At 43.6% G+C, this 23,656-nt stretch overlaps 1 pseudogene; it reads right to left on the reverse strand.

The window, feature by feature from the left end:
* LOC146871938 (voltage-gated inwardly rectifying potassium channel KCNH6-like) overlaps nucleotides 1–23,656 on the reverse strand; it is a 267,790-nt pseudogene that overhangs the window by 74,317 nt on the left and 169,817 nt on the right.

The raw sequence follows: 23,656 nt of genomic DNA on the forward strand, positions 1-23,656 counted from the left end.
GGAAACAGAAATTAGTCTTTTTAAATTCATGAGATCCCTAAGATTGAAACACCTTTTTCACAACATTATCCAAACACCGGATACACCTCGTGAGAATACGTTACTTGGTTTAAGGAACAAGAGTACATTTATGGCTCCATCTAGCCACAAAGCACTAGACGCTTTTGAAACAATTGTTAGAAAAGATCTCAAAAAGATCACTTACCATACCAAAAGCACTTTTGCTAATTTGACACGCAAAGAATATGACACTCTCAAACATCTGGCGAACAAACCCGAAATTACCTTCAGAGAAGCTGACAAAGGGGGCGCCCTAGTTATCATGGATTCCACCTTTTACCACGATAATGTCAACGAGCATGTTCAAAACTCCGATATCTACATGTCAATATTATCAGATCCTACCAAGGAATTCACAAACATTCTCAAGATCATTGTGAATAACGCTCATGAAAAAGGCACCATCAAAGATGAAGACAAAAAATTTCTCATCAAGGAAGATCCGGCTACTCCATATATATACATGTTACCCAAAATCCACAAACATGCAACTAAACCTCCGTTCAGACCCATTGTATCGACAATAAACTCAATTCATGAACCGGTGGGAAGATATTTGGATAAACATTTGCAACCATTAGTCCAATCCATGTCAACATATATCAAGGACACCACCGACTTCCTAAACATCATAAATCAATACAGAATCAAATCACCCCTGACATCACATTGGCCACAATCGACGTAAAGTCATTGTATACATCAATTCCGCATGACAAAGGACTCGAAGCCATCGAATCATTTTTACTTCAGACCGATAAACCCAATAACCTGAATATATTCCTCATAGAACTCATTCATTTTTCACTCTACCACAGTTACTTCGAATGGTCCGGAACGTACTATATGCAATGCTCGGGCACATCAATGGGCAATTGTGCTGCGCCCACATACGCCAATCTCTACATGTACTGTTTCGAACTGGATCACATTCTCAGTAATGTTGACTGGACAAATAACTTGATTCTTTACAAAAGATATATAGATGATATTTTTATCATTTGGAAAGGACCGACTACCCTTCTGGATCAACTGATTGAAATTCTCAACACAGTGGATCACCGAATCGAATTCACCCATAACATCAGTCATGAGTCAGTAACTTTCTTGGATACTCTTGTTACCAACACTGGAAATCAACTCACCACACAAGTATACACCAAACCTACTGACAGGAACAACCTATTACATTATGACAGTTTTCATCAGCCTTCTCTAAAAAAACATCTACCGTACTCCCAATTGCTACGACTCAAAAGAATTGCCAGCTCAGATGAACTCTACGAATCCAGTAAAACTTCTTGCATAGACAAATTTAAAAAACGCAATTATCCTCTTATCATCTTGGAAAGTGGTATTACCAAAGCTGACATTCCTACCAGACAGGATTTGCTTCAACCTAAACTACAGGTCCAACAAGAAACCAGATCTGTGTTTATCTCCAAATTCTCAACAAGAAGCTACCAAATCAAAAAAATTGTGTTAAGGTATTGGCCGATACTGAGCAATGAACCAGACTTTCGACACATCTTTGATTCACAACCCAGATTTGCATACCAAAGATCTCAAAATTTGAAACAACTTTTATCCACGCCTAAAAAGCTCCATACCAGTGATTTCAAAGGTACCATCCCCTGCTTGAACTGCGGAAACTGCAATTCTATTATCAAGGGCAATAAGATTGCACACCCTCACAAAGGTTTTCCCATAAACCTAACCGTAACAGCCACGTGTAACACTCAGAACGTTATCTACTTACTCAAATGCCCCTGTGGGCTTGTCTACGTTGGCAAGACAGAGAGAAAAATACGTATTCGTCTCAACGAACACAAGAGCAACATACGTACTCATCAGCCAAAATCTCCCATTGCTAACCATTTTGATCGTTTACAACATAACATTTGTCAACTACGCTTCTTGATTCTCGAACAAGTACTGATCATAAAAGGACGAAATAACACACAACATCTATTACAACGTGAAGTCTTTTGGATCAACAAACTTGATTCGATTCATCCTAAAGGACTCAATGATCGTTATGATCTAGGTTGCTTTTTGTAATGCTCTTTGATTCTGACCTTTTTTCCAGTTTTCAGAATACACCTCGACATGAATCATATGGGTATACACCCATGAGACCCGGGACCCCACTACCTTGTACTCCCTGATGTTCTATCATTGTTATTTATTTTGCCAGCCACTTATCGTACTTGTTATTACCATTTACTAGTACTGTTCACCAGTATCCTTCAGTCTATTTTGTAATTTTGTGTGTTTGTATTTACCATTGTATTATGTGCTACACCTTCTCGCTTTGTTCCCGCATTCACCCCGCATACACTTTCACATGTTTACTCCACATTACTTTATTATCAGTTGCATTAACACACTGCCATTACTCTTTTCGCCATTGGCTTCACCATCTTTTTCTAGATCACGTTTGTTTATACACTTGCGTCTTTTCACTTCTCTGTTTTCTACATCCCTCTTGACTTTCCGTAAACCTCGTATTGATCCTATACACTTTTCCTACTATTCACGTAACTTTTTACACGTAGCTACATAGCTGCCGTTACTTCGTAACAGGCTTGTTTTCTCCCGTCTTGATTGGACTCTACCATTTACGATAAACCTATCGGCTCTTTACACGTTGGACGACACATTGACCAGTACTAATGCACACGATTGGCTACGAGGCCTCCTGTATCTAATTAGTGATAACGATCACCTGACCCCCCTTTAAAACCGCGCGCGTTTCACAGTCTACTAACTTGCTGACACACCGGCACCTTTGACCGCTCTGCTTTGATTGACTCCGCATCACGTAAGTAGTGTACGCCATCGCCGACACCGCCTCGCTCCTCAATAACTGTGTTGTTCTGCGTCTACTTTGTCAATTTACACACCTCTGGCTCTCTTTTTCACCTGGCACCTAAATTCTTCCATCACCTCTCATCTTCGACTTTCTTGAAATTTCCCGTATAGTTTGTCTATCTCGGCACCTGTCTCAATTTTGATCACGCGCACTTGCCATGCTTTCCCCTCATGTTGTTTAACTTTGATCTACACGGTTTCATTCTCATTTCTTTCACGTTCGCATGTAATCTATTCCAATACACTTCACTCGTTCCACATGATTTACCACCCACGCTCGTGACTTCAGTTTACTTTTTTAAAAAACTTTGGCATAATACAATGTATTTGTCCACGCACCATCGTTTTACTTGAATCACACTTTTCAAATCCTGTTCACATTCTTGCCTGTTTTATTTACATCTAACCTGTTAATTTGGAATGTTGATTTATGTTTCCTGCATACTGCTCTTTAGATTGATTGACGTATGAAACTATTGTATTGAGTAAAAGCTGTTCCCTTGTATCCTCCCTTTTAGTGCTGCCCCTGACGAAGGGCCGCATTGGCCCGAAATGCATTGGGCTACATCGAGTTATGAATTTCAATATACTCGTTTGTGATGTTTAACCTTCAGTGAAAACGATACCTTTTCAAAGGAATGATTAAATACATGTGAATTGAATAAACCTATGAAATACAGAAAACGACCTTCGCTTGATTAATTTCTCCATCGGAGTGCAATTCGAGTGACACGCTTCCTACCAGAACGTGCTCTCACAGCATTCTCATCCCTACTCAGGGGGACCTACTCGTTTGCACCCATACCCTGCTTACCGAAAGTACATTGATTTAACACGAGTGCGCTTCCTCTCTTTTCATCAATTTCTACAAAACAATTTTACCATTTTATTGGATTACCATTGGAATTTTCAAAAAAAATGATTTTTCAAATTATCATTTGGCCTAATGGAAAGGTAACCAATTGTAATGTGGACTTTTTAAATTTTTAATGAAACTTTGGAAAACCAAAAATTTTGAAAAAATCGGTAACATCTGCACAATTTAAATTTTGGAATGTTATTGGATTGCCATTGGAAATTTATTCAAAAAAGATTTTTAAAATTACTATTTGGCCATGAGGAAAGGTAACCAATTGTATTGTGGACTTATTTAATTATTAATTAATCGTTCGGAAACCAAAATGTTACAGAGAATCGGTAAGATCTGTACAATTTAAACTTTAGAATTTTATTGGATTACCATTGGAAATTTAATCAAAAAAGAATTTTAAAATTACTATTTGGCCTAAAGGAAATGGAACCAGATGTATTGTGGAGTTATTTGAGATATATTTTTGTGATTATACTTCTGAAACAAAAATGTCAGATGATATTTTAAAGAAATAAGTATTAATATTAGTTGATATTTTTTTAGAATATTATGCATTTCTATAATGTTATGTTTAAGTTAAAAGAGATTCTGGGCTTTTTTTATACAATCTTTGAGATTGTTATTTTTTTTTTGCCCGCTGTTAAATGATGAATGCAATTGCTTTCACAATTTATAGTGAAATGCAATATATTCTGAAAACAGCAAAAAAAAGGCAAAAAATTTTTGGGGAAAAACATGTAAATTCGTGTACTGTGTAATATATTGATTTATTAAATATTAATACTTTTTTCTTTTTTTTCAGATTGTGAAAGAAAATTTTCAAAAAAAACCAACCATTTTTTCAAGTAATTTCAATTACATTTTAATTAAAAATTAAATTGTTGGGTGGGACAGGTAACTGAGAAATTAGAAGGTCTCTTTCTTCCACTTTATCTCAAAAAGATTTTTAGTATTTAGTTATTAATTCCTCAAGGATCTTGAGATGTGGTAATTGATTTTTAGTGTTTTTAAAAAAAAAAAAAAAAAATACGCTTACCGTACGCGTACGGTAAAAAAAAAAAAAAAAAGTTTTAAAGAAAAAATAAAAAAAAGTTGAGAGGTAAGGTTGGCTCTTAAAAGAGCCGTTGTGTTCATGCAGGGACAGAGGAAAGGAAGTATGGGAACATTAGCTGGTTGGACATTTGTGCTGATCTATTCTGTTGTTAATGAGGGAAACACTGGTCTCCCTGTGAACAATTAGATCATGGCAAAATGAACACCGCATAGTAACCCTACCAAACCGAGGGTTCATTTCCAGAGGTTCAGAAAAAGGTGATTGTGCCCCCACAGATGAAGGGCTCTGCTGAGCTTCCGAAGAAGGACTCGGCTGAGCTGCTGTGGATGTGCTCGCTCGACTTACTGAAGGGTTGCCCCTAGTATGTCGTGCATGTGTCCTAGGATGCACATCCTTAAGGTGTCTCAACATAGTGTGATTCCCAAAGGAATACTTCTTGTTGGGATTACCTCGCGAAAGTACACGCTGGCACAGCTTGCAAGTCACCAGTGCAGCATTGACTTTTTTCTCACCCTCTGGAAAACTGAAATACTCCCATATGAAAGAGCTCTTCTGTTTCCTCCTTCTCTGCCTGATGGTGGTGCTGCTAGCCTCACTCTCAGCAGAAGAATGCTGGTCTGCCATCGTATCCCAAAGACAACTCAGCTCCTTCTCCTAAGGGATCACAAGCAGAAATGAGGGGAATGGGTGTGGTGTAGGAGAGTTCTAGAACTGGAAGTAGTTTCAACCAATCAAAAGTTGTGTTTCATGATCACATGACCCACCGTGCGCGTACGTTACGCTTACGTTACGCTTACGGTGCGCTTACGGTAAAAGTGCGCATGCGCGTAAAAAAGACACGCGCTCGCGCGCATGCGCAAAACAGTCACTCTACAACACTTCCGCGTAACGTGCGCGTGTAGCGTGCACGCCTACGCGCCCCACGCACAGTACGCGTGGCTACGCAAATTGCGTAACTATACGCAAACAGAGTAGATAAATTACAAACATTGCGTAAACCGTAAGCTTACCGTACGCTTACCGTACGCGCACTAAAAAAAAAAAAAAAAAATATTTTCTATGTTATACTAATATATGTTACCTGTTTGGTAAAAAAAAAAGAGAAAACTTGATATATTGCATATTTTTTATTAAAAAAACATAGTGTTTTAAGAGAATAAAAAGTTTTTAAAAAACTTGTTTTTTTAAAAAAAAAAAACACATTTAAGATAAGAATTTATAATAAAAAAATCATACAAAATCAAAAAAAAAAAATATGGGAATCACATATGTTTTAGGTAAGAATTAGCATTTAAAAAACCATACAAATTCACTGAAAAAACCATGGGTTTCACACACGTTATAGTTAGAAATTAGCATTTAAAAAACCTTGCAAATTCACTGAAAAAACCATAGGTTTCACACATGTTATAGTTAGGAATTAGCTTTTAAAAAACCTTGCAAATTCAGTGAAAAAACCATAGGTTTCACACACGTTATAGTTAGCTGGACATTTCACTCGTAAAAAACCAATGAAATTTTCCCGTTATAGTTAGTTAAGCTAACTATAACTCGTGCGGCCGCAATGCACTGCTGATGACGTCACATATTACATCACTCATGACATGGTCAGTGACATCACTCATGACATCACTGATGACATCTCAAATGACATCACTGATGACATCACTGATGACATCATCCATGTGATGGAGTGGCAGATCTCCTCTCACCCTAATATAACCTTTGATACGCACATTCAAAAAGAGAGACTGAAATTTGTAAAAAAATGGACATACCAATACCAATTACAACAACCTCTTCAATAATTCTAAGAACCACATAAACATCCACTCATTCACCAACAGTCCTGTACAGTCACTCATTCGTGTACTCACACATCATATGTACACATACACCAATACATCCTGTTACACAATGCCACTCATCCACAGAGTTACTGACACACATAGTCACTCATGCTAATAAAGAATCAAACATACATTTACTTGCATATACAGTTATACACACACCACCACACTTACTTCTACAGAAACTTACACATACTTAGTCTTTTAAACAATCACTTATAGAAACACATACTTATTCATACGGGAACTCTTTCAATCTCTCACTCTCACATATACTCACTTATATACACCAATAGTCACATATACTAGTTTAAAACATATGTAGTTACTCATAAAGACACTATTGAGACAGCCATTCACTCACTAACACACCCATGCACACACTCATCCACCCATACAGTCCTGCACACATGCTGTCTTCAACACATACAAACAGTGAGTCACTCATTCATGCACCTATGCACTACGTAATACCCCCCACCAAACCATATAGACACTGATACTCAAAAAACCAACTAATAACCTATATAGACACTCATGTAGCTACTCACCAACCCATGCAGCCACTTATACACAAAGTGAGAGACTGATACAGATATTTACATATTTAAACATTACTCACTAAGCCATGTATTCACTAAGATACACTTAATCAGTCAGTTACACAATCAATTTTTAAAAAACAAATCATCCATTTAGACACTTATATACCCATTTATTCTTCCATCGACCTTGAGATATACATATATAAAACATATTTAATTTTCAGAAAAACACACATTCACTGGATGATGTCATCAGTGATGTCATCAGTGATGTCATTTGAGATGTCATCAGTGATGTCATGAGTGATGTCACTGACCATGTCATGAGTGATGTAATATGTGACGTCATCAGCAGTGCATTGCGGGCGCGCGAGTTATAGTTAGCTTAACTAACTATAACGGGAAAATTTCATTGGTTTTTTACGAGTGAAATGTCCAGCTAACTATAACGTGTGTGAAACCTATGGTTTTTTCACTGAATTTGCAAGGTTTTTTAAAAGCTAATTCCTAACTATAACATGTGTGAAACCTATGGTTTTTTCAGTGAATATATATATATATATATATATCTACACGCACATTACAGTCCTGGAGCTGCCTACGTCACCTTACAAGTGGTATATTGTATTTTATTGTAATTGCATTTATATAGTGCTTACTCCCCCTGACGAGGATGCAGAATATATATGACAAAAGGACAGGTGGCGTAGGGCGGTATATGCCTGCCTTTTGTGTTTATACACTAGGCCACAGTACTCGGCTGGCCTGTTATAGTCCTGTGCTTATAAAAAAAAGATACTCGCTAGGCCACACCGCCTCCTTTGTTTTGTATATTTGTATGTTTGTGTTTGTTTTCATTTTCAGCTTTAATGTGAGTCCTCTTGAACTCACTGAACTCATGGAGCCCAGTTCATCCCTTGCTGTCGTCCGGACAGTGCAGTTTTCAGGGCCTGAAATAGCCGTGACGTGTGAGTAAATATTTCAGCAGGGCACCGGCGTCTAAATCGCACCTTGAAACAGAGACTTGTAGGACACCGTAAAGTACGGGATCCTTTTTGCTGCAATCACGATGATGCAGCATCTTTTCCGCAGCAGCCAATGGGATACTGTGCACCGTTGACTGGAGGCTGCCAAAAGCACACTGTGTTCTGCAGTGCGCCCTCCTCCAGACATCTGGGCAAATGTCCTATGCGATAGGTAACCAATCTGGCTCTGCGCAGCAGTTCATTCAGTTTACAAACTCCAGTCTGCATTGACAGAGTTTTTTATCCATTCAGGCTTGTTTATTTCTGCCAATTGAAAGGGAAAGTCGATATAAGCTTGAATGATGAAAGTAGGGACAGCCGTATGTGATATATACCTCTCTAATGTTTTGTTTATTTACTTATGTGATATATAATTCAAACTTAGCCAGGAAGCAATTTAACACAATAAAGAAAGGAGGGTGCCAATATATTTCATATATAAAACAAGCATTGAAAATGCGAAAGGTCTCGCCTTTGATTAAGTTAAAGCCATTTGCTTTGCTAATGGTATTATACAGCAAAGCAAATGGCTTTAACTTAATAAAAGGCGAGACCTATTGCATTTTTAATGCTTGTTCCCATTTGGGTTAAGGTTGGGACCACTGGGTTGGCACTGTCATAACTTGGTGGGGCAGAGCTTCAGGTGGTTGTTTGAGGTGTTACACCCCCCTAAAAAAGTATTATTTAATAAATAGTTGAGTACAGAAGCTTTCAGTCGGGTAAGGTGTGGTGTCTTTCAGATTTCACATGGGATACTCAGACAAACACACACTTGTCAATGTTTTGAAACTCTTCAAACATGGTATTTTACAAAATCACAATCCGTACTTCTTTCGCTTTCACTGGCCTTTAAGCCTGCCTCATGCACTGCTTCTCATATAACATGATATGCCAAAGTGATTATCAGAAAATCTGAAGCTTATTCCCTCTCCTCCTCCAGTATTACTGACCAAGATGCGCCCTTGGCAGCAGACTGGCCGATGATGAAGCATGCCACAAACAAGTGAATGAGTCCTTTCCTTCTATTAAGCACATGGATGTTCATGAAGACTAGTATAGCTGGTCCCTATATTCGCAAACCAGGGGATTCGCTATAGAGCATAGGTGACCCACTCCTGGCTGCCCTACCTTTTTTGTGAGTTTAGCGTATTGAGTCGAGGCTGTAGGGCAGAGATCTGGTCCTCTACCTCTCTTTTGTGTGGTTATACTTGCAGGGGTTGGCATAGCAGACACAGTGGATGAACATTTTCTACTGATTGGCTGTCTGTGCCATCAGGGTTTGCGAGCAAATGTTGAAGCACCGAATTGTTTAAAAAAAAAAAATCTTTCTTATTATATTAAATATAACCAAGGCTCATAGTCAAACCTCCCATTATAGTTATTATCAGCATCCCTTAGTTTAGTCCCCTTTCTAAACTTAATTTTCATCATCAGTGCCCTCTTCCTCCAGTACCCTTGGCGGTGCACATATGTATCCCCTGAATTTATTCCAGTTCCCCCACACCCTGCTCCACTTTCGCGGACAGCCACGACAAACACTGTTCTCTTGGCCACCATAGCTGTGTCCATATCTTTACACCATGCGGTGAATGTTGGTAATTCTGCTGAGCCCCATTTTTGCGCGATATTACGTTTTGCAAACATTATCCCCAACGTGGCCCAGTTCTGTGCTGTGCGAGTAAGGTCATTTGGCTCCCAAATATTTAATAAACATCTCTTGGGCTCAGGCACCAGTGACACTTCCTCCGCCTGCGATATTGTTCTCAACACCTTAATCCAATAATCTCTGACCTTTGTGCATTGCCACAGGGTATGGTAAAATGTGCCCTCCTCCCCACATCGTCTTAGGCAACACGGGTGCAATGTTGTACCTATTTTGTGAAGGGTGAGCCTCGTGTAGTAGGTTCGATGCAGTATTTTAAGCTGCACCAACCTAAGTTTTGAAGGTATTCCCACCTCCCGCGGGGAAGCTAGTGCCTCCTGCCAATCTGTGTTGTCAAGATCCCCCACGTCACGGGACCATTTTTCCCTAAGTGTCGCGGTAGGATCAGGCAAGTTGTTAATTCGTTTTCGGTAGGTAGGTGAGAGAGGTAGCCTGTTTGTGCATGTAGTCTGTCAGCAGCCTGTCTTCTAGGGGGGTTGCCTCTGGGACCTCAGTGCCCGGTGTCAAGGCAGCTTGCAGCGCATGTTTCACCTGCATATATTGAAACATTTCGGAAGGTGTCAGCTCGTACTGTTGTTGAAGCCGTTCGAATGTGATTACTTTTCCTCAGGGGCGGCTGGTGACATTTGAAAGTGGTGGGGTGTAAAATGATTGGTATACATCACCGTTGCGAGCGAGCGTAGCGAGCGAGCCCGAACCCCTATAAGGAGGGTTCGGGGGGTTCTCCCTCCGAGAAAATTTTGAAAAAAGAGAAGAGAAATGGTGCAATTTCAAGCAAATTTGAGAAAGCAGGAAGGTTAATAAAGCAATTGTGAAAGTGCAGTTATAACATTAATAAAGAGATGTCATATAACATAGGTAGCTGCTTATTCAGTATAACCACAGAGCTTCATAACAGACTTCGAGATACAATGCATTTCTGAGTACCTCACTCACAGAGCCAAAGTTCACAAGGGGACCTTACACCAATCTACTAGAGATTCTGTAAACAAAAATCTGGACATGTAGTACTTTTTATGCAGATATTCTCTGAGACGGATTTACTATCGGCTCATATCCTGCTGCTTCCTAATACCCTTTGAGCCTTTAAAACTGGATAACACAGACACGCCCCACAACCAGCCGAGCTATCCTTCAGGATGGGGTGCTCTAGCAGCATACCTCCACTTATGTGACGTCATCTAAGTTACATCAGTCTTACTGGTTCACTCTTAGGACATTTTATATGAAGTATTCATGGCATGAAAAGGAATTAGTTCAGGTAATGAAATGCTGTCAGGTGAGACACGAAATACTTGCAGCACAAACGAGCCCTCATGCCAAACAGGAAATTGTGACATACTTCAGCAATAAGCTCCACTCTTTCAGCATAAAGTTCACCAAAGAATCCTCTGTAAAAATACTTTACACATTTGTACATGTTCTCCCGAACATTAGTTCAAATTTTCTGAAATAACATTAACTTTATCAAATATCAGCTAGCAGGGTTTATCCTAAAGCATCAGTTTATTTTCTGAAAAATTATTTTCCATTTAACCAAGTTTGCTGTTTTTAGTAAATAAAGAAGTTTTCAGCAAACACGTCCTGGCCTTTTTCCCCAAAAGTACGTATTGCTTGACCTGCAACTGCATGTGATTGGTTAGAGCAGGGGACTAAAGCAGGTGAAAAATATTTTCTCTTCACAGTGAGTGTAATTCTTAGGGAAGCAAACCTTTCCAGCGAGGCTCAGTGGGGTAACTAGACATACTGCCACCCCGGGCGACCCCTCCTTGTGCCTCCCGATGCAGGTACGAGCGGTGGGAGGGTGTGGTGGCCGGCGGATGACTTGTCGCGGGGGGATGGTGGTTGCTCACCTCTGGCGCCCTCAAAAAGAGTGCCACTCTGGGCGGAACGCACCCCTTAACCCCCCACTTGGTATGCCACCGCCGAGGCTGAAGACTATATTTGAGTGGGCGTCCATGGAGCAAGGCACGCTAACGAATACCCATCAGTGAAGGCATAAAATCCAAAATCTAAAGCTGTATTGCATTTAACATTTGTCAGTGCTGGCATGCCAAGGTTTCGTGACACTAAAAATCAACAAGCCTAGACAAAACCAATATGTTTCGGCAATGCCCACACATGAGTAACCCGATTCAAGGCCCCATTCTCCCACTTTTAGCAGCAATTATGTAGATGCATGTCCGCACCACCTAGAATCTCAACAGATTAACAGAATCTAATTTACCTTTCTCGACAAACACCACGGTCACGATGGCACGCACTGGCAGTCACGTCAGTCACAAGTCCTCGACGACGACACGACACGAGTCACACGACGGGTCCGGGAGTCGGAGAGCTGACACACACTGTACACCGCCGCCACGAGGTGTGTATGCAGACACAGTGTGGCACCACGTGCGTGATGACGCGACGGACTGCAGAGAGTGCGCTGCGCACCTCATGGCCAATCACTGTCACTGTGTTCAGACATAAGCCACAGTGATTGGCCATAGTTGCGCGGCACCCAATGCAGTTTCGTCGTAGGCTGCCACGCGGGGTCTGAGACTGTCTCAGGCTCTCAGCCAATCCAGAGACGCTGCATTAGCAGCGCCTGCCCTGGATTGGCTAAAGAGCGCGGATAGGGCTCGCCCGGGTACCGAGAGAAGGGGCTGCTGCATGAGGCAACCCTCGGCCTCTCGGCCCCCTCCTCTCAGTAGTAGTACATGGCAGACAGTGCGGCGAATGCGCATGCTCGTGCTTGTGGTGAGACAAACTCGAGCATGCGCAAATACATTGCGACTGCGAGCCGGAGCCGCTGTCAGTCACAGTGTCAGTGCTCGCCCCCCGGCCCCACCCCCTTGATGTGCCGCTACACAAGAGCTGAGCTTAATTGCTGGGTGGATTTGCTGCCGCGTCGCGTGCGTTAAGTGGGGCTCCGCCCCTGCGCCCCAATGGACGCACCGCCACTGCTTTTCCTTTCTGCCACATGTCCCCCACTGTGGATATACCAATTGCATCCCACTGCGTGAACCCCTTACAGTTCCTAAGCCTTCCCAGTCGTTGCGCATCCCAAAGCGGAGTGAGTTGTGTTATAACCCCATGCCAGCCCAGTTTGGTATGCACTGTGTGCCATATGGTAACTGTATGCTTTGTGGGCCCTATTAATGAGGTGGTTTGCTTCTTGTTATAAAGGGCTGACAGCACACCTTCTGTTCCTAATCCTGATCTGTCCGCTTTGAATGCAGGGTCCGCCTGTGGGGCGCGTATCCATTGATTAATGACTTTTAATTGAGCTGCCCAATAATATAACTGTATGTTTGGGAGTGCTATCCCACCATCATACCAGCCCTTAACCAACTTGTCCTGCGCAATGCGTGCTGGTTTGTTCCCCCACAGTAGACTAGAGACCTGTGCTACTATCGTTTTAAAGTAGTTAGGTGGCACTGGAAACGGCGTATTTTCCAGTGCGTACAGGAATCGAGGGAGTGCCATCATTTTAAAAAGCGCAGCCTTATCCAGCAGCATCAGTGGTAATGTTCCCCAATGCATCACCTCCCTTTTCAGATGCTCCAAGGGGGGCGCAAGGTTTCGTTTGAAGAAGTTATCTGGGTTGGGTGTTATGTAGATACCCAAATATTTAACCGCGTCCTCCGCGATCTGCAGTGGGCAATCTACTGGGAGTTGAGGCGGTGGACCACATAGGACAAACATGATCGATTTGGACCAGTTTATGGTGTATCAGAAGCCCTACCAAAGAGTCCACATATATTTAAGAGTACCAGTATGGAGCGCCTGGGGGAAGTCATATACAGTAATACATCATCCGCATATAGGGAGATGCGGTCTTCCCATCCTTCCGCCTATCTGATTCCTCGGATCATCGGCTCCCACCTAATCCACGCTGCCAGTGGCTCCAACACAAGGGCAAAAAGCAATGGTGACAGAGGGCAGCCTTGGCGAGTGCCCCGTGTCAATGGAAAGTTCCCGGAAATATGACCATTGGCCGTAACAAGTGCTACCGGCTTAGTGTACAATTCGCTGCTGTTGGCGTCTCTCCGATTGCCTGGATCCGTCCACTCGCCGCCAACCCTCGAGCCAGTCGTGGGACTCCTCTGGCGTGTCGAAAAACCAGGCCTTGCCATCTGCCACCACCCGCAGCTTCGCTGGAAACAGCATGGAGTAGGACAGCTCCCTCCACCTAAGTTCTTTCTTTATTTCAAGGAAGCTTCTTCGATGTTTAGTGACCGCCGCCGTGTAGTCTGGGAAGAAGGATATCACCGAGTTTTGAATGTGCAGTGGTGGAGCCACTCGTGCTGTTTGTAGAATAGCGTCCCTATCCCGGAAATTGAAAATACGGGCCAATATTGGTCTGGGGGGCACCCCAGGTTTGGGCCTTCCCCACGGCACAGAGAAAAAGGTTGAGAGTCCTCTGGGCTGGAGTCTGGTTTTAATAAGGTCTTCAATATAAAGGTCCATGGCTGGACTCCCTTCACTTTCGGGAACGCCCGTGATTCTAACGTTATTGCGGCGGGAGCGCCCTTCTTGGTCGTCCAACTTCGCCGCCATCATTCTATTTTCGGCTTCCAGTTGGCTGACCTTTTGGATTAGTGTGGCCGAGTCTTTAGAGAAGGATTTTGTCACATGTTCCACCTCGGTGACCCTGGCGGTCATTTTTTGGAAGACGGCTCTCAAGAACGAGACATCAGTAGAAATGCACCTTAGTAAGAGCAGCCATAATGTCATCCAGCGTCACTTTACTCGCTCCTTCCCCATCGGGGGCCGTGTCCGTGGCAGCTGTGTGATTCGGCAGAGCAGGGAAGTCTTTAGCATAAGCATATTTATCCAGCTTTACCTGCGAGGTCATGCGTGACCCTTTGCCCTCCATCGCAGTCCGGATAATATCGCGTTGGTCGGTAGTCACCGCTGCCTGCCGCAAGACCTCACTTCCTGCGCGGCTTGTCGGTTTTCCCGCCGTGTCAGAAATGTATGGGCAATGGGGTACTGATCTAGACGTGACAATCCAATAAAAGGGCATTCATTCACCATGGGCACTTAGGCAGCCAGCGTACTTCCTGCTTTGTTTCGGTGATCACCACTTGATCTTCAATCAAGTAAGCTTGGGTCATGTATAGCTGCAGCTCAGGAGGTCGCCGCCCAGGGATGTACCACCGATGTAAATGAGGGAGTTACACCTAGCATGGCTCCCCTGGGGCACCAACCCTGCCCTTTGCCGCCTGTGTGCGGTGTTTTGGCTTATTCTCCCGGTTCACCACTGATAGCGCGGTGTTACGTGTTGCCAATTCCTGGCTTCGTGTTCCTCCAAGCGGGTCTCGTTATCATGCAAGACTCCGGCCTCAGCCGGAGGGGCAGATCGCTTTCCTCAATTTAGCGCGCAATGCTGTGATGGCTGTCTGTTTTTGGGGCATTTAAATGCGCATGTAGGCGTGTGACACCAAGGTCAGTATCGGGCGTCTCAGGGCGGGCCCCAGTACTCTCAGGTCTCGGCCGCAGTCTACAACTCGGCCTCACTGTTCTCTGCCCTCTCTGGGGCACGCCGCTCTTCAGACCGGGCCGGTGCCGCCACCGCCAGCGCCCTCCGTTGGCCACCCGTCGCGCCGAGCAACAGGGAGATCAGGCGAGCGCTAGGTAGCGTCCGATGCAGAGGCGCCGCATCTGCACCCGGCTCCTGATGTTCTCAAGGGTGTCCCCCTCACCTTAGCGTATTCATGGGGCCGCGAGCTCCCCTGCCGGGCCACAGTCTCAGGCGAGTCCCCGGTCGCGGCCGCGTGGTCAGGCCGCTCCGCTCGCACCACACGCTCTGCCCAGTGCGCTGACAGTCTTTTTTAGCCAGAAATGTGGGCGATCGGAGCCCCGGCGTCTCCGCAGTGGGTTATCGTCTTTGGGACAAGATAATTAGCCGGATTGGTACCAGATAGCCGGGGGAAGCTACGTCTCCCTCGGAGCTCCTCTAAGCTGCGGCCATTAGGATCGGCTGCAAGCCATGCCCCCCGAATTGTTTTTTTAAAGAACATGTGCTTGTCTGATTTGTGTGCGAAATCGGCAATATTGCGACAATGTGGCAAAGTGTCAGGAATGCGTTACTTTAACCCCCAATGAGTGACACTTAGCAGGACTAGGTACTATTGCTTGCTTGATGTTCTTAATGACCAACAATATGGGGGACCTAATATTCCGAGGAGAGTCGATGGCAAACGTGTCTTAAGGGTTCAAAAAAAAAAAACATGAAATTCTGACCAAAACACATCACCATCCTAACGTATCAAATTTTGATAATCCTGACAGAGCAGTGCATAACATAGAGACTGAAACAAAAGATGAAAAACTGAATCCCCCATGTTGCAACTAGACACAATATAAATGTAGGAAAAAATAAGGCAAAAACACAATTTTACCAAAACTTCAATGAAGCAAAAACGTGCCATTGCAGCCGTACCGGCGAAAATACAAACCATAAATGTCCTCCTGTAGAACTGCATTTTCTTTACCATCAGGAGATGAAGGTTATAGTTGTACAATTGAAACTAAGACCCACAATCAACCAGCAAGGGCTGATAAAGGTCATACAGAACTATTATCATGAAATAGTTGCATTAGATAATGTCGCCAATTGAAAATAATATATATACGTGTATTCAGTTTATGAAAAAGTCCTTAATGTCCGGAGATTTAGAGCAAAACCTTGAAAAGTTGGGGTTTGCATAAGGTTACCAGATGATTCTCTTTGATCAGGGCACAATACTCACTTCGGGGGATTTACTTTGATGGCTTAGGCTCTGAATTTCAGTCAGAATTATTGTATGGAATTCTGCTCTACCTGATCAAGACTGGCCTGGTGTTACCACACATGTTTTTTCTGGATGTGGGGAAACCCAGCCCGATTTTACTGACCAGTAATTCCAGGAGGTAAAGCCCGTGAGACCAAACCTTGACCCCCAGTCTCTAATATATTTTTTTCTCTGTCAAAACTATTGTTCCCTTTCCCTACTTTACCCTTTCACTGCAGACCTACAGGCTAGCCACTGTTCCCATTTACCACATACTCAGAGCTGGTGGGAGTAACAGGGTCTCTGGAAGTTGCAGTCCTCATTCACTTCATTTGATCCACACCTGAAAGCAATGATTTTTAAAAGAAGTCATCTGGTAACTATAGTTTTACTGGTCAGTGGGAAGATACTCTTGGGTAGTAGAAAGAGTGAAAGACTTATTTTTCAAACAAGCTTTGAAAACTTGAGCCTCTATTTCCTGGCAATGAGGATAAATCTTGGGTTATGTTATGTTATGTTATATATACTTCTATAGTGCTCGACTCACCCGGGGGCATCTCGGCGCTTGACTAGAAATATTCCTGAGACTAAAATGAGGCAAGAGAGATCAGAATAGGAAGGCTTTTAGCTGTTTCCTAAATGTGCTATAGATAGCAATTTGGCGACGGGGATGTGGTAGCTCATTCCAGTATCTTGGTGCTAGATACGAGAAAGATTTTTCTCCAGAGCGACATAGCCTTATACGCGGTACTTGTAAGAGACCCCACGCCCCAGACCTAAGGTTTCTATTAGGTACGTGTTTAGTCAGTCTCTTTTGGAGGTATTTGGAACCTCTTCCATTAAGTGCTGTATAAGTGAGACAACAGATCTTAAAGAACGATCTCTTTCTCACTGATAGCCAGTGGAGTTCTCGCAATAAGGGCGCCGATGCGGAGCCCACCGGGCGGTTCAGTACCATCCTAGCTGCAGTATTTTGAATCGCCTGCAGTTTGCTCATCAGAGTCTCTCCTACCCCTGCCAACAAGGCGTTGCCATAGTCCAGGCGGCTGATGACCATAGCCTGGACCAAGGTTTTGCGATGGGTAGTAGGCATAAAGGGGAGGATTTTGCGCAGCAGACGCAGGCTATAGTAGCATGAGCTGGTCGACGCAGCAATATGGTCTTTCATAGATAGAGACTGATCTAGTTTTAGCCCTAAATTTTTGACGCATTGAGTAGGAACAGGGGCTACTCCCAATTGGGCGGGCCACCAGTCATCAGACCAGCTAGCTGTGGCTTTGCCCATCAGCATTAACTCGGTTTTGCCGGGATTCAGCTGGAGACAGTTCTGTGTCATCCAACTGGAGATCTCAAGCATTCCTCTGGCAAACCGTGCTTTCTCTGCTACTATGTCTGTGCCAACCGAGGACATAAGCTGAGTATCATCAGCAAAAGAGATGATCTCGAAGCCCAATTGTTCCGCTATCCCTGCTAATGGGGCCATATAAATATTAAATAGGGTTGGGCTTAGGCAGGAGCCCTGAGGGACGCCTCTGTCAAAGCTGATTGAATCTGACAGATGTGGACCAAGCATGATTGTTTGTTCTACCGGACATAAAGTTTCTCAACCATTTTAAAGCTGTTCCCTGGATACCACAAGAGTCAAGTGTCTCCGCTAGCATTTCATGTGAGATGGTATCAAATGCTGCGGAGAGATCTAGTAATATCAATATTGCCGATCCCCCTTTATCTATTTGTAGCCTGAGTGAGTCCGTGACTGCTAAAATAGCAGTCTCGGTGCTAAAACCCTGTCGGAATCCCGATTGTGATGGATCTAGAATTTCGCTCCAGATATTGACTTAGTTGTTTATTGATCATGCTTTCCAGCATCTTGCACAGTAAAGGTAAAAGGGAGATCGGACGATAGTTGCCGAGTTCTCGTGGGTCTGCCGTTGGTTTCTTCAAGATAGGACGCATGAATGCTTCCTTCCATGTTCTTGGAATATTCCCAGATTTTATAGATAAGTTATTCAGTTGGAGAATAGCTGGTGCACAACTGGTGGCTAAGAGAGCCATCGTCTTGAGTGGACAGAGATCGGTTGGCGAGCCCGATTTGGCTGAGGCAAGTGCTTTAGAGACTTCCTCAAGGGTGATTGGGTCAAAACAGTCCAAAATGCATCTTGTCCTTTTTTCCAAATCCATGTGTCTGCTGGGGCTATCAGGAACCTGCGCAATTTTAGATGGAAAGTTAGCGTAGATTCTGATGATCTTATCTTGAAAGTAGCTTGCTAGCTGATTACAAAAATCTTGAGTTTCTATGGGGGATTGCCTGCAGACGTGTGGAGATACTAATTCTTTTACTATGCTGAAGAGGGCTTTAGGGGCATTAGCGGCACCTTCAATTTGGTTAATGATAAATTGGCGTCTTGCCAATTTTAAATTGAGATGATAGGTGGTCAGGAATTGTTTAGACTGTGTTCTGTCTTGTGTTGCTTTACTAACGCGCCAGACTCTCTCCAATCCTTAGCATTTGGACTTTTCCGACCTAAATTCGCTGGTGTACCAGGGGGCTGAAGGGCGGCTTTGCGACGGAACCATGTTTTTTTAAGGGATCACTGCATCCAAGGCGGTGACGAACTCCTTGTTGAAGCCCTCCAGCGTTAGCTCATTTCCCATCTCCATTTTCCACATTTCTGATTGAAAAACCTCCTCAAAGGCTTCGACTGAAAGATTGTGCCAGGGCCTAAGCATAATTTGTTTCTTACCCGAGCTTAAGGTTGGAGTCTTAGGGCAAGACAGTTTGTTGACAAAACTGATCATAGCATGGTCTGACCATGTGAGAGGCTCTGGGGGGCTGCAGATTAGATGATCGATGTTAGTAAAGATAAGATCTAACATGTGCCCGGCGATATGGGTTGAACCAGTCACTCTTTGGATCAGGCCAAGCATATCAAGAGTGGATATAAGTTTGTTCACCTCCAGACTCATTGAGTTTTCCACGAATCCCCCAATAGGAGTAACTTATTTGCAGCAAGCACGTGCATGGCAATTAATTCGGTCAAATTGTCCGCAAAATCGGTCTGTAAGCCCGGGGGTGATCTAATAAGGCTCCATTCCAGCTGTCTGTAGGAGAGGTTGTAATCTTGAAAATTCCTAGTTCCATACTATCATTTCTTAATGTGCTAATCCAATTTATTGAAAGGTGATTTTTAAATGCTATCGCTATCCCGCCACCTGTCTTTCCCTCCCGATCCAGATGCAAAAAGGTGTACTTCTCAGGAATAGCCACTTCAGTCAGTGGATAATTAGTAGAATTTAACCATGTTTCCGTAAAAAAACATCAGTCTGAAGTGTGCGATGAGATCATGTCCCAGATTTCAAAAGGGTGCTTTGCAAGTGATCTCACATTACATAATATGCACTTTAAACCACTGACATTTTGCTCCATTAGGTTGTTCCTAATCTCAGGGCCAGAAAATATCTGGGCATCTTGAAATTGACAATAGCTACATGCTACTGGGCCCTCCAGTATGCTAGGGAATTTCTGTTGAAAACACAGGTGGTACTGGTGATTGCCTGGCTCCCTCCTTCTGAGCTTCCGTAAGGCATTGCCAGAGTAGGAAATACGAGAGGCAAGGGTAATATTTACCTCAATTCGGGCAGGGTTTCTAGTGGGTGGAGTGCTTTTCGTCAATTTGCATGAAGGTTGGGAGGGAGAAGAATAAGAGACAATTCTATCAACTGAGAAAAGCAGAGGTAGAAATATACATGTATGTTCTTATTCCTTCATGCAGGCCAACACATCAAATGGAGGAATAGTAGCAAATGCTCTCTGACCTATCATGAAGGATCTTTAGTTGAGCTTGCCAATGGCAGAACTGACATTCCCCGCATGGCAAGTATCTAAGAAAATCTCATATTTATGTAATTGGTGCTACACAAACACCATCGCTCTCTTTGCAAAATATCAGTGGAGCAGAACCTGGTAGCGATTGGATGACTGGAGGCGAAATGGAAATATTTAAGATCTGAGTTTTCAATATTATTTGCAGTGACGCACTTCTCCAGATGTTCGTAGGGTCGAGGCTTGGGATCTAAAACATTAGCAACTTTAGTCAGGGGCCAATTTAAGGCAAAACTCTAGGTGAATGTTCGGGTCAAAATAAGCACTTGTGGGGAGAACTGGATAGATGCCCCAGTAATTCTCCATTCCTTCTGGTCCATCCTGTAACGGGTGTTATTGTGCCTACCACTGGAGTTAATGGTACCACTGGTGTCTGTAACTCCATGAGTGGGGAAATAGCCGATTTCCCTGGCCACTTGTAATGAGGACATTAATTCCACATAGTTATACGTTATAATTAATAAAAAGAATGGAATGCTTTACACCCATATTTGCTGTGGACAGTGTTTTATTAAGAAATGTGATGTCACTGAGTTACAGCTTTATGATGTATTTGCCCATCAATAATGTGTAGGCAAACAGATTGCGGAGGATATATGGCTGCCTTCTACGTACCCAGGGCAGAAAAAATATATATAAAACAAAATAATGTGTAGGTTCGAAAATATGTTCGCTGGCAATAAGAAGGCACTGATTAAATGAAACTAAACAGAGGCTATTCTGTGGTTAGGACACAGACCTTCTATTGTAGGCTACTTACAGAGTTAATAAACAGAGAGGGCTTAGGTTGACTTAGCCTCAGCAATGGATGAAAGACTGAGAGCTCATCTTCTCTTTTGTATCATAGCACTGAATGTCAGAACTGGGAAAGCGCTGCACGTCTCATGTACCACAGCATGATGTGCATAGACATATATGTACAGAGAAGTGAGAGGAGTGCTGCACTTACAGATGTTATGAAGTCGATGGGTGCTTCACAAATGGAACAACCTGGTACCCCAAAATGTATACACTCCAAAATGTATACACATGGATACCCCAAAAAGTATACATCAGGATACCCTCGTCTTACCTGTCTAACTGCACCTGGAGAAGCTCGAGCCTGGACTCTACCTCACTAGGCCCATCTTCGCAGGCCACCGGGGGATCCAGGGAGTTGTGCACTAGTGAGACATGCTGGAAGGGTTCTGGGCAGGCACTGCTCCTCCGCTCACCCCAAAAACTGAACATGTTGGGGACCTCTATTGGGGAAGCTGGAGTGAGAGATTGAAAAAAAGAAGAAAAAAGGAGATACATCAGATGAAAGGAGGCCCGCCTCATCTCAGCCTGGCTTTGCCTCACCACCTATGATGGGTGGAAACATATTTTCGGTGGTGAAGAATATGAGGCAGATGGGAGCTGTGCAGAAGAAGAACCAGAGATAGATGGATAGAAAATTGGTAGGAAAAGGACTAGAAAGAAACTGGCTGTAGAGGGCTGTGAAAGAGCTAAAAGGTAGAATTGTAGCAGTGATAAAAAAAGAAGGCAGGCAAATGCAAGATGGAAAGGTAGCAGGCAGGATCTAGACAAACAAGAAAAGTGTAGGATGAAGATGAGTAGGAGGGAGATAGACAGAGAACATTTAAGAGGAAGATGGACATTAAAAAAAGTCTGTCGTTAGAATGGCAAAAAGAAGATCAGGAGAAGAGCAAGAGGCAGAACATCAAGGAAAGGGCAGGAGGGAGAACAAGATAATGATAGGAGGGTGAAGGACAGGAAAACGCCAAGAAAGAGACGGACTGGAAGAAAAGAGTTAAAGTCACAGAGGTGAGTGAGTTATGGGAGAGAGAGAGGAGCATTAGGAAAAGGGCAGACTGGGGAAGAAATAAGGAGCAAGAGAGAAGGATACAAAACAGAGAAAGCAGATTGAGCAAGCATTTGCAATGCAATAGGACTCGCATTTACACAAGACCTATTGGATTGGAAACGGGAGTGCGGGCGGGCTAGGAGGCACGAACGGGGGTGTGGGAGGTGAGGACGGGGGCGAGAAGTGACGGACTGCAGGAGGGGGCCGGGGGGGACACAGAAGAAAATAGTGTTGGAGTAAAGGGGCCAGTAGCCGGGGAAGGATACAAATCACAACATGGCTGTCAGGAGGAGGGATTAACAAGCCTAAAACCAATAGGAAGTCAGCATTTAGGATCTAAGCCAATGAAAAAGATGGGTGAAGAGTGGGCGGAGCTTCCATGAAGCTTCCACGCTATACTGAACATTGCATGCCTTGCAAAGCGAGCAGCACATGCGCTACAACGCTAGGCTCGACCTAAAAAGAAAGGGAGCACATAAGGGAACATTTGTCCTGTAATAAGTATGGGAATGCGAAAGATGCAGGAGAGGGTTGATGAGTAGGAAAATCATAGAGGCAAGATTAGCGGTGGGCAGGAAGGTGATGAAGAGATATGGAAGGTTGAGAACCACAAAGGTAAGGATTAGGGAAATACAATTACAATCAAGGAGCAAAGGAGAAAGCGAAATAATGGTGAGGCTAGGACTGAACATGAGATGACAGACAGCGACAATGGAAGAGGAAATATATAGGACTGAGGTACAGAAAGGGGAAAAGAGGGACTAAGAAGAAACTGAAAGAGGGAAATCAAAAGTGAATGGAATGTAGAGGTAAGAACAGGGAATGGCAAAAAAAATTTAAAGTTGAGTCATCCTACCTGAGTATACCTCCATGTAATCCACCTTCCTCCCAATTTCTCTACCGCTCATACTTCTGGTGACCAGGTTGACCATGGCTGGTATGAACTCTTGCCTCTCAGAGGCCGCAAAGTGCTCCATCTTGACGGCATTGAGGGGTTTGGTCACATCATCACTGTTTTGGGAGCAGGGAGTGTTAGTACTGCAGAGCTCGTCCCAGTGGTCTTTGTTGATTGGGCCCTGGAGATTGGTCAGCTCGGAGTACGTGTGGTACTGCTCGGCATCAGAATTCCCGTCATCCAGACCATCTAAGAGGGATATAAGGCCAAGCCATGGGTTAAAGGTCAGCATATATCTGAGCAAGACAGTGGTTGCATGTATT

Source organism: Triturus cristatus, chromosome 1_1 (genome assembly GCF_964204655.1).
Source record: "Triturus cristatus chromosome 1_1, aTriCri1.1, whole genome shotgun sequence".
Classification (NCBI taxonomy): Eukaryota; Metazoa; Chordata; class Amphibia; order Caudata; family Salamandridae; genus Triturus; species Triturus cristatus.